At 42.8% G+C, this 14121-nt stretch overlaps 1 protein-coding gene across 2 annotated transcripts in view; it reads right to left on the minus strand.

The window, feature by feature from the left end:
- WDR33 (WD repeat domain 33) overlaps positions 1-13859 on the minus strand; it is a 66697-nt gene extending 52838 nt beyond the window's left edge. The window contains exon 1 of one of the 2 annotated variants that reach the window (XR_011811371.1): positions 13236-13387. The gene's annotated coding sequence lies outside the window, so the exon portion shown is untranslated. Of the gene's footprint in view, positions 1-13235; positions 13388-13699 lie in introns of those variants that run through there. The other variant, XM_027464455.3, reaches the window with a different exon arrangement.
- Positions 13860-14121: the final 262 nt, after the last annotated feature.

Raw genomic sequence — 14121 nt, forward strand, 5'->3', positions numbered from 1 at the left:
TCATCTCTGCTCTGGAGACCAGCAGCGGGCACTTCCGTGTCCTGCCCATTCCTGAAACATTCATGTTATTTCTGGGAAACCTCTTGCTAGATCTCACCATCCGGTGTTCTTCCTTACCTGGGAATCTTCTTCCCATTGTAAAGGAATTATGTGGAGGAACATATTCCTGATGCATGCTACTCCCGCCATCTTTAGCAAAATGTTTCAAGTTTTAAAGACCAAAACCCCAGATACGTTCACACCGCTCATTTTACTCTCCACTACATAGGAAAGGAGCAAACCACCACGGCTAAGGGCTTCGAACTGCGAGACTCATCGGCCTGTCTTGGAAGCACAAAATTACCGGGGGAGGGTTAGATAAAAAAAAAAAAAAAAAAAAAAAAAAAAAAGATTCTTTGTTTTTGCAAGTCATCTAGTCTTGAAGCAAACTGTCTTCCTAATGGCTTAAATTACCTGAATTAGGCATTCTGAAAATAGTTCTTCTTTTAAAGAGGGAACAAACCTCAGTAAAAGATTAAATCAACATTTTTGCATCTCCCCCACTTCATTCGCTGAAGCAGATACGCTTATAGTCTACAAATGTTAGAAATACACATTACTAGAAATGCTGAAAAAAAAAAAAGCATGAACAACAACTTCCACTACACTTTCCTGAAGATACACTGGGAATCTGCTTAAAGCAATTGATCCAGCTGCCAATGAATTAAACTCTCCTAACAGAGGTAACTTTGATTCTGCTCCATGTTGCAATTTTTCTGAAGAAAAGATTGATCACATCTCCTTCACAGTACAAAACAAAATTCCACAGGGGAAAAAAAAAAAAGAGGAAAAAATATGAAGAAAAAAGGATGCTAACTTAAAGAGCTAATAAAGAATATGTTATTTTGACCCATTCCTCAAACTACTTTGTGTTTCAATCTCCTGTTTAATTGGAAAATTCTTCATTACATTTACGGTATAAGAATTACCCAAAGTCTGAAAAGTGTACAAGTGTGTGAGGCACTCAAGAATCTCAAACAATTTAAACAATACTTTTTATTACCTTTTAACGGTAACATTAAAAATAATAAAATAAATAAAATAATAACACAAATATAACTAATTCATAGTTAAATAATTAAAATAATAGAAAATATATTTTTTTCATAATAATAGAAGTAACATTATGTTACACGCAGGCTGAGCAATTAGTGGATTGGGAGCAGCCCTGAAGAGAAGGACCTGGGGTTGGTGTTTGGGGAAAAACTGACCATGAGCCAGCAATGCGTGCTCGCAGCCCAGAAAGCCGCCCGTACCCTGGTGTGCCCCAACAGCAGCAGAGGGCAGGAGGGGATCACGCCCCTCTGCTCTGCTCTCATGAGATGCCCCCCCTGCAGCCCTGCATTCAGCTCTGGGGCCCAGGAGGCCCCATGAGAACGTTCAGAGGGCAGGAGCACCTCTCTGTGGAGCCAGGCTGAGGGAGTTCGGGTTGGGCAGCCTGGAGAAGAGAAGGCTCCGGGGAGACCTCACAGAAACCAAGAGCGTAGAGGGAGCCTGTAGGAGAGCTGGGGAGGGACTTGCACGGTAGAGTGCAGGGACAGGAAAGGAGTCACGGCTTTGAACTAAAAGAGGGCAGATTTAGATTACATACAGGAAGAAATTCTTTCCTGTGAGGGTGTGAGGCCCTGGCCCAGGCTGTCAAGAGAAGCTGTGGGTGCCCCATCCCTGGCAGTGCCCAAGGCCAGGCTGGATGGGGATGGGAGCAGGGGTCTTTGAGGTCACTGCCAACCCAAACCTCCTGTGTTGCACCGATTTGCAGTTCTACACCTCGCTGGTGTCTTTCCCAGGAGTTACCGGCTATGTTAATCAGGAACACAAAAGTAGTTCCTTAACAGAACATGACTTTTGACAAAAAAAGAGCATACAATGCAGAGGTAAGAAAAGCTTGCAGTGGTCAGTGACATGCAACAGTACAGTACAAGTTTGCCCAACGTAGCCCCATGGCCATGCAATGACATGCTTTTTAAAAAAAAAGACAAAAAAACCTACAGTAACAGGAGAAAATGCATAAAATTCCTGTCCTTTGAGTATTTTTAAATCTCACACCAATTTTGAATAAAATTTATAAATTTTTATTATAAATAGAAAAAAATATTTAAAATAAAATTTATAATAAAACTAAATAAAAGTGTCCCTAAAACATGAATCACAAAATTGAAGACAGAAATAGTGACCTATATCATAGAAGACTGCTTTTAATCAACATTTTCACAGGATTTCCCCAGGGCTCTGCTGCTTTTAAAAACCACTCGTAATACATAGAACAGAGCAGTGAGTGAATACTTCTATCTGTAACAAGAACTTCCAGAAGAATGGGGTCTGAATTCAGACCATACAAAGTGGGGGCAATGGATTTGGTAGCTTTCCCAGTCCTGGCCATTCTATTCCAACAGATGTAAAATAATAAAATATCTCCTACATCTGCATGAAAAAATACGGAGGTTGATAAAGTCACCATTGACCAAGTCAAAATTTATTACTCTGCTCTAAAGTCTTAACAACCTCTTCCTATTTGGAGAGGCCTGAAATATCTGTTTCATACACAACCCTGAATTTACTACATTGACAGCTTTTTCCCCTTCATTTCAGCTCCGTATGCACACACCCCAAACACATATAAAGAAATGATAGAGTCTGAAACGATCGAACACATAGCATTTCTAGCATACAAAAAAAAAAAAAACACACATACTGTGAGCAAGACCTGGAAAAATACAATTATTTTGATGGTTTTGATTCAGAAGATTTATTCTCTGCAGGAGGAGAAGCAGTGTCAGCATTTGATTGACAAAAGGAAGCCCTACACCTTTCAAGTTTTACATCCAAACACACAAACCCCAAGACTCTCTGGAACACTGGAGAAAGCATGCAAGCAGATAATCTGAAATGAAGACATCTAAAAGCCCAAGGGAGAATGGGCTACAAAGGGAAAAAACTTTACAGACTGGAAGTGTCTCCCAGGCTTTGTTAACCTGAGGATCTTGAACAGTTGAGTCTGCTCAGCCGCACTTAACTTACATGTACATGTAACAGTTCCTTCAAAATCTGCATTTCGAGTGATAAGTAAATACCAAATAACCAAGAAGATCATAGACGTAATTCAGCTTATGCTCAGGCTAACCCCCTGACTCATTCTGTACAGACATGTCATTTGCAGAAGACTGGTGCATAAATACATTATTAAAAAAATCAAAATACTTCAGTTCACTGGACTCTAGAGACATCTCCTGCTTTACTGCTTTGGCCACAGGAGAGAAAACTGCTTCCCTAAGTCAGATGCCCCAGAACAACTCCCTTTCTGCACCCCACAAAAGGGACTCACACAGGAAGTTTCCTGTCATGCACTTCAAACAAGGATGGATGTTGGCAAGGCTGCACTAGACTTCAGCTAGAAGATGCACAGGATTTGTTTTGCTCCTATGGTTTCAATGTTATTGATCTGCTAGTTTTGCCATAAATTAAAATTGACTTGCAATACTTCAATCAGTTTTAATAGTAAAACAACATTCTTCCTCTCTGAACTACCAATTAATTCCTTTAACTTGCCTTCTACGTGGCATTTGACAAGAGCTGCATTTAAATTATAACCCAGTCTGTCTCTTTTACCACTGTGAGTCACTAATACAATAGCAATTCATCTTAACTGGCTGCAATGCTGTCCAGCTTTGTTCTCATGCACACGTGGTTTACCGATGCTGCTTTGCTCTGAAGCTTACTTTGCTAGGAAACAAAATTTGGACTTTTATATCACTTAACACAGGATGACAACACTAAAAACAGCAAAGGAAAGACAAAAGCACAACAGGCCTCTTTCATGCTTGCTAACCCTAAGTATCAAGATATTCTTCTTCAGCTAGGCATTATATCCGGACTTGCTGAACTAATGATAACCTTAGCAAGAAACAAATTAAAAAGACACAGCTGGGTCTGCTAGGAATGCACAAGAGCACAAGGCCAGGACCCCGAGGTCTCCTTGCTCATCTTCACAAGGTTTCTGCTGCCCCATTCCTCAAGCGTTCCTAGGTCTCCCTCAACTCAAGAGCTGTCTAGGTATGCAAACTCCCAAACCACCAGCTTGTCATCACCTTTCCTTCTCATCTCACGTAAGACTGAACTGGAACTTTTCTGGATTCTAAAGACAAATTAGGATTTAGGCACCACAGGAAGAAATACAGCCACTGTGCTTCTATTTGGCTACACAGCTCCTGGCAAGAGAGACCTTAATAAAGGCTCAAGCCCTCATTTTATAAAACACACAATCAGCAGAGAGCAGGAAAAAATAATGAAAAGAAATCCTACAAAAAGTCCTCTGAGAGCTTTATGATCAGTGCAGGGGAAAAAGAACCAGCGGGACTACAGCAGTTTGCAGGACAAAACACAGCAGCTGCTGCTATCTTTGATTCAGGAACAATCTACTGAGATTCAGCTGATAAATGAAGTCCACATCATGTAATGACAGTCCGATGCTGTTCTCACTATGAAACAGAACCGAACATTTTAAAAATATTAAACTTGAGTATTTGAACCCCTAAGAATTGCAACTTCAATGACAAGAAAATATCGAAGATTTATTTTTTTTTTTTTAAAGACTTGGGAATTAATAAGTTGGAACTTTTTACAATGATTTGTCCTTCAAAACCTTTCTCCACTGAAGAGTTAGCAAACACACCCATAACTTGTACAGCTTTTACATAAAAGCAAATGCTAAAAGCAAAGAAAAAGGATTACGGAAATCTACGTGGTGACCCAGAGAACGCTCCTCTTTCCTTCATGTTACTTGGCCAGTCTTCTGCAGTGCTGTTTGTCATACCAGATTCTTTGCCAAATAAAAACAGAAGAACAGCATATTAAATTTCCATTACTAAGAAACTGAAGTCCTCAAGAACAGCAGGAGGAAGCAAAACAACGCTATCATTTGTAATCACGTGAAGAAAAGGTGCATTTACAGAGGAAGTGAGAATCATGATAAACTCAACTAAAAGCAAAAGATGAGATTTTTTCAGTAGTTATTAACTGTAATTAAAAACTCTTTTCTACCTCTCTCTCCAAAAAGATTTTGTACTTCAACAGAACATTGCAAGAGAAAAGAATTTTATTTGTCTATTTTAATGCTCAAAATCATTCCCCAGCCATGTCTACACCCTGGCTAACTCACATCCAGGAGCAGAGACCACTGCAAGACAGAGCCCTCATCTTCTCAACACATCCTTACCTCGTGAAGCCAACACGAGAAGATTCTAAACACTGCTTCTGCCACACTGCCGAATAAATGCCCTGTAACATGCTGGCCCACCGGAATATTCTAGCAATACCCAAGGAGATTTTTTCAAAGGTTTTTGATTCTCTTGATGAAAACGTATAGTAGATGCACACAAAAAATACATCCAAGATGCAGAGTTGTTTTTGTCCCTCCCCAGGCCGAAACCCAGAGTTTGGAGCAGTGAAATAAGCAGGAAAAAATGCAAATTAATACCTTCAGTTGCTATGCCCCAACACAGCTATTGAAGAAACACATTTAGTCAAGAGTAGAGGAACTGGTGAGAACAGTTCAAACTTTACCAAATCATGCAATGTTGCTAAACAATTCCTACAGACCCTGCTACAGAAATTCACACCCCACGCTGCACTGTAGGGTTAACTTACTGGTGAGTCAGGGAAAGCCAGTTTAAAAACAAACAAGCAAAAGAAAAAAAAAAAAAAAAAACACATGACAACCAACCAAAAACACCCTAAATTATGGAAACAGTGCAAAAAAAAACACTTCTGAATTATTCTGATCAAGTCAAGTTATGACCGTGGCATTAGTTACATGGATAGAGACAGAACTGCAGCGCTCAGTTTCCCATTACCTATTCCATTTAAGATTTAAGTCTAGCATATTTGTAAACTTGTGCCAGTTTGCTGTGGAAGGTCGATGTATAAACCCTGTTTGCTACTGGCTGGGCTAGAAACTATCTGAAGAAGAAGAAGCTGACCATAGCAAAAAAAAATAATAATAAAAATAATTGTAATCTTCTGTTCTGTGTGTCTGCAAGTCTGCATAACATTAGTTGAGCCCTTCCAAGCAGCTTGATTTGAAACACGCCTGTTTAAAAACAGCCAACATGGAGATTCTCCTATCAAGGAACCCTGAACACACTTTCTACAGTGATGGCTGATGTATATACCACGTACTTGCACAACTGAGCCCCCAAGTAACTAATTTCAGGTTTTTGTAAGACTTTTTTTTGTAAATATTTTTGGTATTATACAATCCTGTCATACAGTTTAAACTAAGTCTCAGGTCACTTATTTTCTATAGTCACTCTTTCTCAAAGAAATAAAAAGAGATGACACCCTTCAAACATGAATTTAAGACTTCTGACAGCTCTGGCAAAGTCAACTACGCACTGTAGACTTTCTTATTTTGTTAAACAAGACATTTAGTTTTGCTAGCTCAGCACAAAAAGAGCCAGGCCCAGTTCATGTGGTTACATTATAATCACTTGAACGAACAGAATTGCATCGTTTTTACTGAACACTAAATTCAGAAACAAAACCATGTTAACAAATGTGAATTAGAAATACGTTTTCTTTTAGCTGAAATCACACAGGCATCATCTCATCCAGATGCCCTTCCTCATGATTCACAAATCCCTGTGTGTGATTACAAAGCCTGTACGTGACTTTATGTACACGGCTCAACCACTGTATTTAAGCTTCTCTAGTATAGTAAGCAGTGTTTACCATTTAGTGTTGGTCAATAGAAGCACAGACATTCATCTTCTCCACCAACACATTTTTTGGTAAAGAAAATGCAATTTCACATACATCAGTTGTGCACAAAGCCTTTAAGGTTGCCAAATCGCAATTCCCCTCATTACAAGAAGAATCAGGCTCCCCATGAGAACAGCAGTTCAGTAAGAGAACACATCCCCAGAGAGCCACAGGTCAGCAAACTAAGTTCTCCAAAGGTCTAAAATCCCTTGGCATTTCTTTCCTACTTCATATCACCTGCCCTGAGAATATAAACTAGCTCTCCTAGCAAAACCAGCATCCCACTCAGCAGTTCTAGGCCGGTATTTTCATCTTACCATCCTTATATACTCAGCAGCTTTACTGCTCCAGGCTCTACACAAGATATTACCAGAAATAGATCAAGCGTGCTTATGAGGCTCAAATTTGTTGAGACAGAAATATTTGCATCCACCAACAGAAAGAGATTGCAAAACATGGTTTGAGGACTGGCTCAAGTATGAGTTTAACTCCCAGCTCTACAATTTGGGAACTGCACAAACATTTGAGAATGAGTATGCTGTATTAAGGCTTAGAGCGCGCAGCACTTTTACTTGCAGTTTTGGTCAATCTATGATTTTTCTTGCTACAAAATGTGAGCAGTCTCTGCAAAGAAGCATAACAATTTGCTTACAAACGTGACTAAAGAAAAAAAGGCATTTTGTAAGGAAATTAATTTTATTGAGTTTGGGGGAAGGAGAACAATGTGGAAAAGCACAACTCCTCATTTTGGTCACACAAATTAAACGTGGCGATAACTACTCTGTCAACTTCAGTACAAAGAGCCTAGAGAATTGCTTAGATCAAGTTATGTCATGACCTGAACCAAACCTAAAGCTGCTGACACCAAATCAAGTCCTGCCTTGCCCCCAGCTGCATGTTCCCGCCCTGTAATACCCCTCCTTTAATCCAGAGAGGATTTGTGTGACCAGACTGGCCATCCCCTTAAGGAACTACTGTGTTGAGAAACCTTTTTTTGTTATCATTAGTCAAAACCCAAAGCATCTTCTCAACTCGCTAACAGTTCCAGGAATGCCCCTACAGACAGACATTTGATGAGGAAACAAATGAAAAGGAGGAGCAGGGGAAGTCAGTGCTGCAGGCTGCAACGCCAGCTGGGCTGACAAACAGCCCCAGGACAGGCCAGGACAGCACAGAGCAGCAGCAGCACCACGCAGCCACCAGGCCAAGGCACGCACTGCATCCCCCAGTGCCGGGGCGTTACGGAGCCGATCCAAAACTCCTGCCAGCTCCTGCCAGACTCAAATTTGTTGACAAATACTCACACACCCATGGCAGAATGCAAATCGCTGAGTTGCCAAAGCTTGCTAACGAACACCAGAACTAAACCAAACACAGAAAATCCTGTGGACTGCTTGTTATGCATCAAGTCCCCGGCCTCCCTTTACACGGGAGCACACTAACATCTGCTGCATGCCTCTTTTTGATTTGGGGAAGTGATTCAAAGGAAACCTCAAACAAGCGTTTAAACCAAAGAAACACTGATTAATTCAAGTGCGTGCTTTATATTAAGGCTGCACGCTTATCATGAAGCACATAACAGAAGCTCAGTTTGAAGCCATCTCTACTTGTGGTTGCAGAACCCCTTCGGCTCAGGCTGCTGCCTTACTCCACTGGGGGTAGTCACTTTCGGATAAAGTTACAGGGGAGGGACTACACAATCTGAAAGCCAAGTTTCGTGACCAACTGTCTTAAATTACAGCTTGCTACTGCACTGAGATGTTTTTAAGCATTTAGGGATGCATTTTCAGAAGAGCTGACCGAGCTGCTGTATTAGTTAGAAACATGAATAGCGCAGCCTGCCTACCAAGACACAGTCACCGCCACTCAGTACAGCAACAGCCAAAGCTACTGCAGAGCCGGATGGTTCCCAGCAGCAATTCTTTCCCTACTGCCTCAACTGCTCCAAAGCCAGCATTTATAAGGTGGAGGCCAAAGCAGAAAATGGAGACAGAATAGAAGTTACCCCAAAAAGCCTCCCCTTCACTCACAGGGATGCTCTCCCTGTGCAGCTTCTTGGGAAGCTGCATGAACTCTGGAACTAAGAGAAGAGGCAGCAAAGCATAATTTATTATTTTTAACTTTTAAATAAAATTTAAATGATTTAAAAGCACTAACAATTCTCGGTTATATCAAATTCACAGCTCAACAGAATGCATTTTCAAAGCCACAAAAGCTTATATAAAATAAAGTTTATTATCCACTATGTATCATTTTAGCAAAGATTAATTAAATACTGTTCTTCATATCAAAATGAACTCACTAATTAAAAGTAAACAGAAAAGATGAAGTGTTTAGTTTGACGAACAGCATGGAAAAAAACATATTTAAATTAAAAAATTAAACTGAAGATAAATTTGTAAGTCTGTTAGGAAAAAATGTACCAAGGTTGCTTGTTGCAGTATGCAAGCACCCAGAGAGGAACAAATCATTTCATTTATGACTGAAAAATATGAAAAAAAAAAAAAATCATGTTTTATGCATTTATATAAGCACATCCATGTAATTAAACAACATGTGTGTATAACAAGTGTTACCAGGGTTATTCAACAGTGAAGTTTAATACTGTAGAGTAAGTCTTTCTTCCTGCAGGAGAGAAATTTTGGTACAAATAACAGCTACTGAAACTGCTTAGAACAAAACAAGCCCAATTCCTGGCAAGATTTTGTTGTATCTTCCTCAGTACAATTCAGTATTAGTAGGTTTTCCCATATTGTGGAAGTTAGCATTTATTCTTCCTGAACAACAAGGTACCTTTATGAACATGAGATTTTTATTTTACTAGTAAAGACCATCTACATGCTCTTTGTAGATCAGAACCATTCTTACTACACAGAATCGTATTTCTTTGTATAATGTGAGGCAGAGTAGCATTGGAGGAGGGAACCAGTAACAATACCAAGTAGCTTCCTTTCAAAGCATAAAATAATCCCCAGTATCCCTCCATATTCAGAGCATGCATTACAAATAACTGTGATGACTCTAAAATAAGAAGGAACTACACCAAAACCATAAAACAGCTCAAGGGAATGCATCAACTTTGGTTGACAAGAAGCTCTACATGAGCCGGCAATGTGTGCTTGCAGCCCAGACAGCCACCTGTACCCTGGGCTGAACCAGCAGCGCAGCCCCCAGGGCAAAGGAGGGGATTGTCCCCCCCTGCTCTGCTCCTCTGAGATCCCACCTGCAGCCTGCACTCCGCCCTGGGGCCCCAGCACAAGGACACAAAAGCATTAGAATGAGGCCAGAGGAAGGTCAAAAAGATGATCAAGGGGCTGGAGCACCTCTCCTACAAAGACAGGCTGAGGGAGTTGGGGTTGTTCAGCTGGAAGAAGAGAAGGCTCTGGGGAGACCTCATGGCAGCAACCTGCCAGTGCCTAATGGGGGCTGCAGCAGAGCTGGGGAGGGACTCTGTGATAAGGGGCATAGTGATAGGACAAGGAGTAATGGCTTTAAACTAAAAGGGGCATGTTTAGGTCAGATTTATGAAATAAATTCTTCCCTCTGAGGACGGTGAGGCACTGGCCCAAGCTGCCTCAAGGAGCTGTGGCAGTACCCAAGACCAGGCTGGATGCGGCTGGGGACAGTGGGCTGGAACCAACGGGGCTTTGAGGTCCCTTCCAACCCAAAATATTCTGATTCTGTGAACATGGTAATAACAAACTTCATAAGTTTCAAGTTTTATGTCCAGACTTATAGTTAAGCCATTCAGAGGTATGACTGTCTGGGCATGGTGATTAGTGTTTTGTTTTTCTTTTTTCCCTGAAGACCAAGTCCCCTTCAGACAAAAGCAAGAAACTTGAAATTAACAAAAAATAAGAAAAAAAACAGCAAGGAAGGGCTGGAAGACTTGACAATGTCTCTAATCACAACCTCCACAAAAATGCAAGCTCCTACTATGCTTAAACACACTCAGGCCTTACCTTTCCCCACTATAAACGTCAATTTATATTACCCTACCGCAAAACGAAAAGCCATTTTAATCAGTACTTCCCATCACAGTATACGCCGTGTCTTTATACCAAAGGTGTTATCAAAAGTAATACCACACAAGAGAGTCTGGCTTGCTTTCTTTCCTGGTAAGTACATGCTTGGTATCCCATTTCAAGTTTCACAACAGAGTGACTGGTCCACCCAGCCAGAATGCGGAGAGCAGGTTGAACCAGAAATGGCATTCCAGCAAGTGTCGTTTCTGAACACCAGTGGGCAAGAAGGGACTGCGGGTACATTTGGTATCATTCTAAAAGCCTGGGACCCTGGGTTCTCAATGCTGAAGTGAAGTGAGTAACACAAAACCAAGAACTGCTTAGTTACCAGAAGTCTACTTCTCTGCTCTTACTTTCACAGATTCTCTAGGTAAAAGAAAGTTTCAGCAATGTTAAGGTTTTAGTCTTTTGGAAGATCTTCACCATATCCTCACCCCATTATTAAGCTCTAGCAATATTTACTTTAACTGCAGTTTAGTTGTCAATGAATTTTTTTCATTAACCATGCCAAACTGCACACCTGTTTTTTTTTCCTTTACATTAAATTCCCATTAACAAAATGATACGATAACAGCAAGAAAAACATGGCAAATCAACAACAAACTTGGGAAAATTCACAGACACGCTACAGACAGTTTTCCAACTTGTTTTTTAGAATATTCCTGCACAAAGATATGACTAGCTTCCTGAAAATACAAGCTAGAGTAACATTTGGGCAAGATCCTAACTATTTTCTGTTTCAGTTTTAATGAACAAACTACAGAAATTCCCTAGATATCAACCCTGCAGCTAGCAGATGCAACAAGTGAAGTATTTTGCTCCGAACTATCTCAGTGAAAAGTTAAGCTGTATTCTTTTCATGTCCCTACACAACCAAGTATTCTCCCTGTTTTTTTTCACATCACTCAGAAGGCTAAGACATCTGCCAGGGATGGAAACAAAACAGAAACTTTCTCATCTCCTTTGATCAAAGCCTCTTTTTGCTGTCAAAAAATACCTATATTTCAAGTTTAATTTATGATCACGTTATTACTTCCTGTGCTGATCTGCTGCTAACAGGAAAAAAAAAAGATGAGAAGTTTTCCAATTCCCCATTTTAAAACACAGCATTGTTTACTGCTGCTTTTTAGCTGACATTCTTTTACAACTTGAAAGAGCAAGGATGCAGTGAGGGACCCTTCATGTAACTGAGGGAAAATTCTAGTGTCAGATACTACAATTAAAATGTTTTAGCAACTCTAAGAGTTTCTTATCAGATTAAATGATATTTAGATACTGGCCCAGGCTCCCCAGTGCAGCTGTGGCTGCCCCATCCCTGGCAGTGCCCAAGGCCAGGCTGGATGAGGCTGGGGACAGGGAGCCCTGCCCAGGGCAGGGGGCTGGAGCCAGGTGGGCTTTGAGGTCCCTTGCAACCCAAACCATCCTATGGCTCCATGACAAACGTCCACCAGTTATTTTCACACAACATTCTGTGTAGCTCAAAGAGATGCCCCTCTGTGATCTGTCAGTGTTTTTTTTTCCTCAAAATTGATGCCCTTAATCTGGTTAATTCCATCAACTTCTGAAACAGTCAAATGCCCGCAGGTTAAGTCAAGTCCAGCTTCTAAAGTGTGGAGCAGATTGGCAGGGAACTCCAAAAATGCTAACAGCAAATCAATCAAAAGACACAAGTTGTTCTTACTCAGCTGAGTACGCTTAAATAAAATGTATTTTCATCACAGTTTCAGAGCTTCCCCTTAGGAATACTATAGCATAGCTGAATAAGATGATAAGAACTAGATTTAAAAAAAGTATTTTATTTCTTATTATAATCCAGATGATACGAGAACACTGTAGCAAACTGCTTAGAATTAAAAGTCAATTTTGCTGGCAAATAATTCAGGAGGAAGGAACCCCAAGTATTTTGATACAGTATTGTCTACATACTGCAAGCTTTCTGACAGAGGTGGATGTGGTAGCGCCTTTCTTACAGGAAGCATAGAAGCATTTCTGAGTTAGAAGAAGTATAAAAGCATAAACACGGGTTACAATAAGAATGAGGGACTAACAGCTACACAGAAAAACAGGTTCCCAACTGCTGCTCAAAAACGGTGATTAAGAATCTCATGAGGTACAAAACCAGCAGAGTACAGAACTACTTACCTATGACAAGTTTTGTAAGACAAACGCGCTCAAATGAGTATCAATACCGCAAAATATTGTATTTCAAGGCATACAAATATCCAATCATAAAAAGGAATCTAACAGTAAGCAAGAGAGAATTAACACCCACTTTCAAGAAGGTATAAAGTTTAGCGAGTTGTCTCTGGTTGAAAGAAGAGAAGCAGTTTTTGGCAATTACTTGAAGGGGTTATCTACGTTTACTACTCATTCAGACTGGCAAATTACTGATAGAGCGTGCCACCACACACTTACCAAGCCGACCCTCCCTTCCAGAGCCACAAAGTGCCTGCCACATGGGGCTGTACGCAGCCCACAGAGGCCTGAGCTCCCTAACTCGCGTCTCCAAGCAGTCCCAGCCTGGCCCCAAGCCTCAAACTCGAAGCAGAGGAAGAAGCGGCGATGTTTAGAGAAGAAAAAAAAGGGGGGCAGGAGGAGGAACCGAGGAGCGGCAGGCCCGGGAGAGCCACGCGCGGGGCGGAGGCCGGGCAGCAGGCGGGAGAGGCCCAGCCACCAGCCCCCGGGCCCGGCAGCAGACCCCTAAACCCCCTGTACCCGTGGGCGCTGCCCGGCCCGGCCCTGCCGTGCCCGCCGCCCTCAGCGCCGCTCCCGGGGGCTCGGCCCCTTCCCCGCGCCTGGGCCGCGGCCTAAACATGGCGGAAGAGCCGCGCTCCCAGCCGCTGGGCGCCGCCGCCGGCCCGCCCCCGAGCCGCACTCACCGTCCCACCAGCGTCGCGTCCGTCCCGTCCCGCCCGGTCCCGTCCCGTCCCGTCCCGGCGCTCTCCCGTCCGTCCCGGCCCGGCCCCGTCCCGCCGCCGCCTCACGCGCCCCCTCCGCGGCCCGCCGCCATCTTCCTGCCCCCACCAGCGCCGGGGGCGGTGCACGCGCGCTACGTCAAGACGCACGGCGGCGCGAGAGGCCGCGGCGACTGCGCATGCGCGGCGCTGCCGGACGTGCCGGAAGCCGGCCGCCCCGCCCTCGGGCTCCTTCCCCGCGCGGGTGCAGGCGCCAAGCGGCGCGCGCGTGCGCACTGCGGTGGGGGCGGGGCTCCCGGCGCGCAGCCGTGGCCCGGGCCGCACTCGGCGCCCTGTCAGCAGCGGCGCCGCCGCCATCTTCCCTCTTCCCTCCCGTCACCGCGGCT

Source organism: Anas platyrhynchos, chromosome 9 (genome assembly GCF_047663525.1).
Source record: "Anas platyrhynchos isolate ZD024472 breed Pekin duck chromosome 9, IASCAAS_PekinDuck_T2T, whole genome shotgun sequence".
Lineage (NCBI taxonomy): Eukaryota > Metazoa > Chordata > Aves > Anseriformes > Anatidae > Anas > Anas platyrhynchos.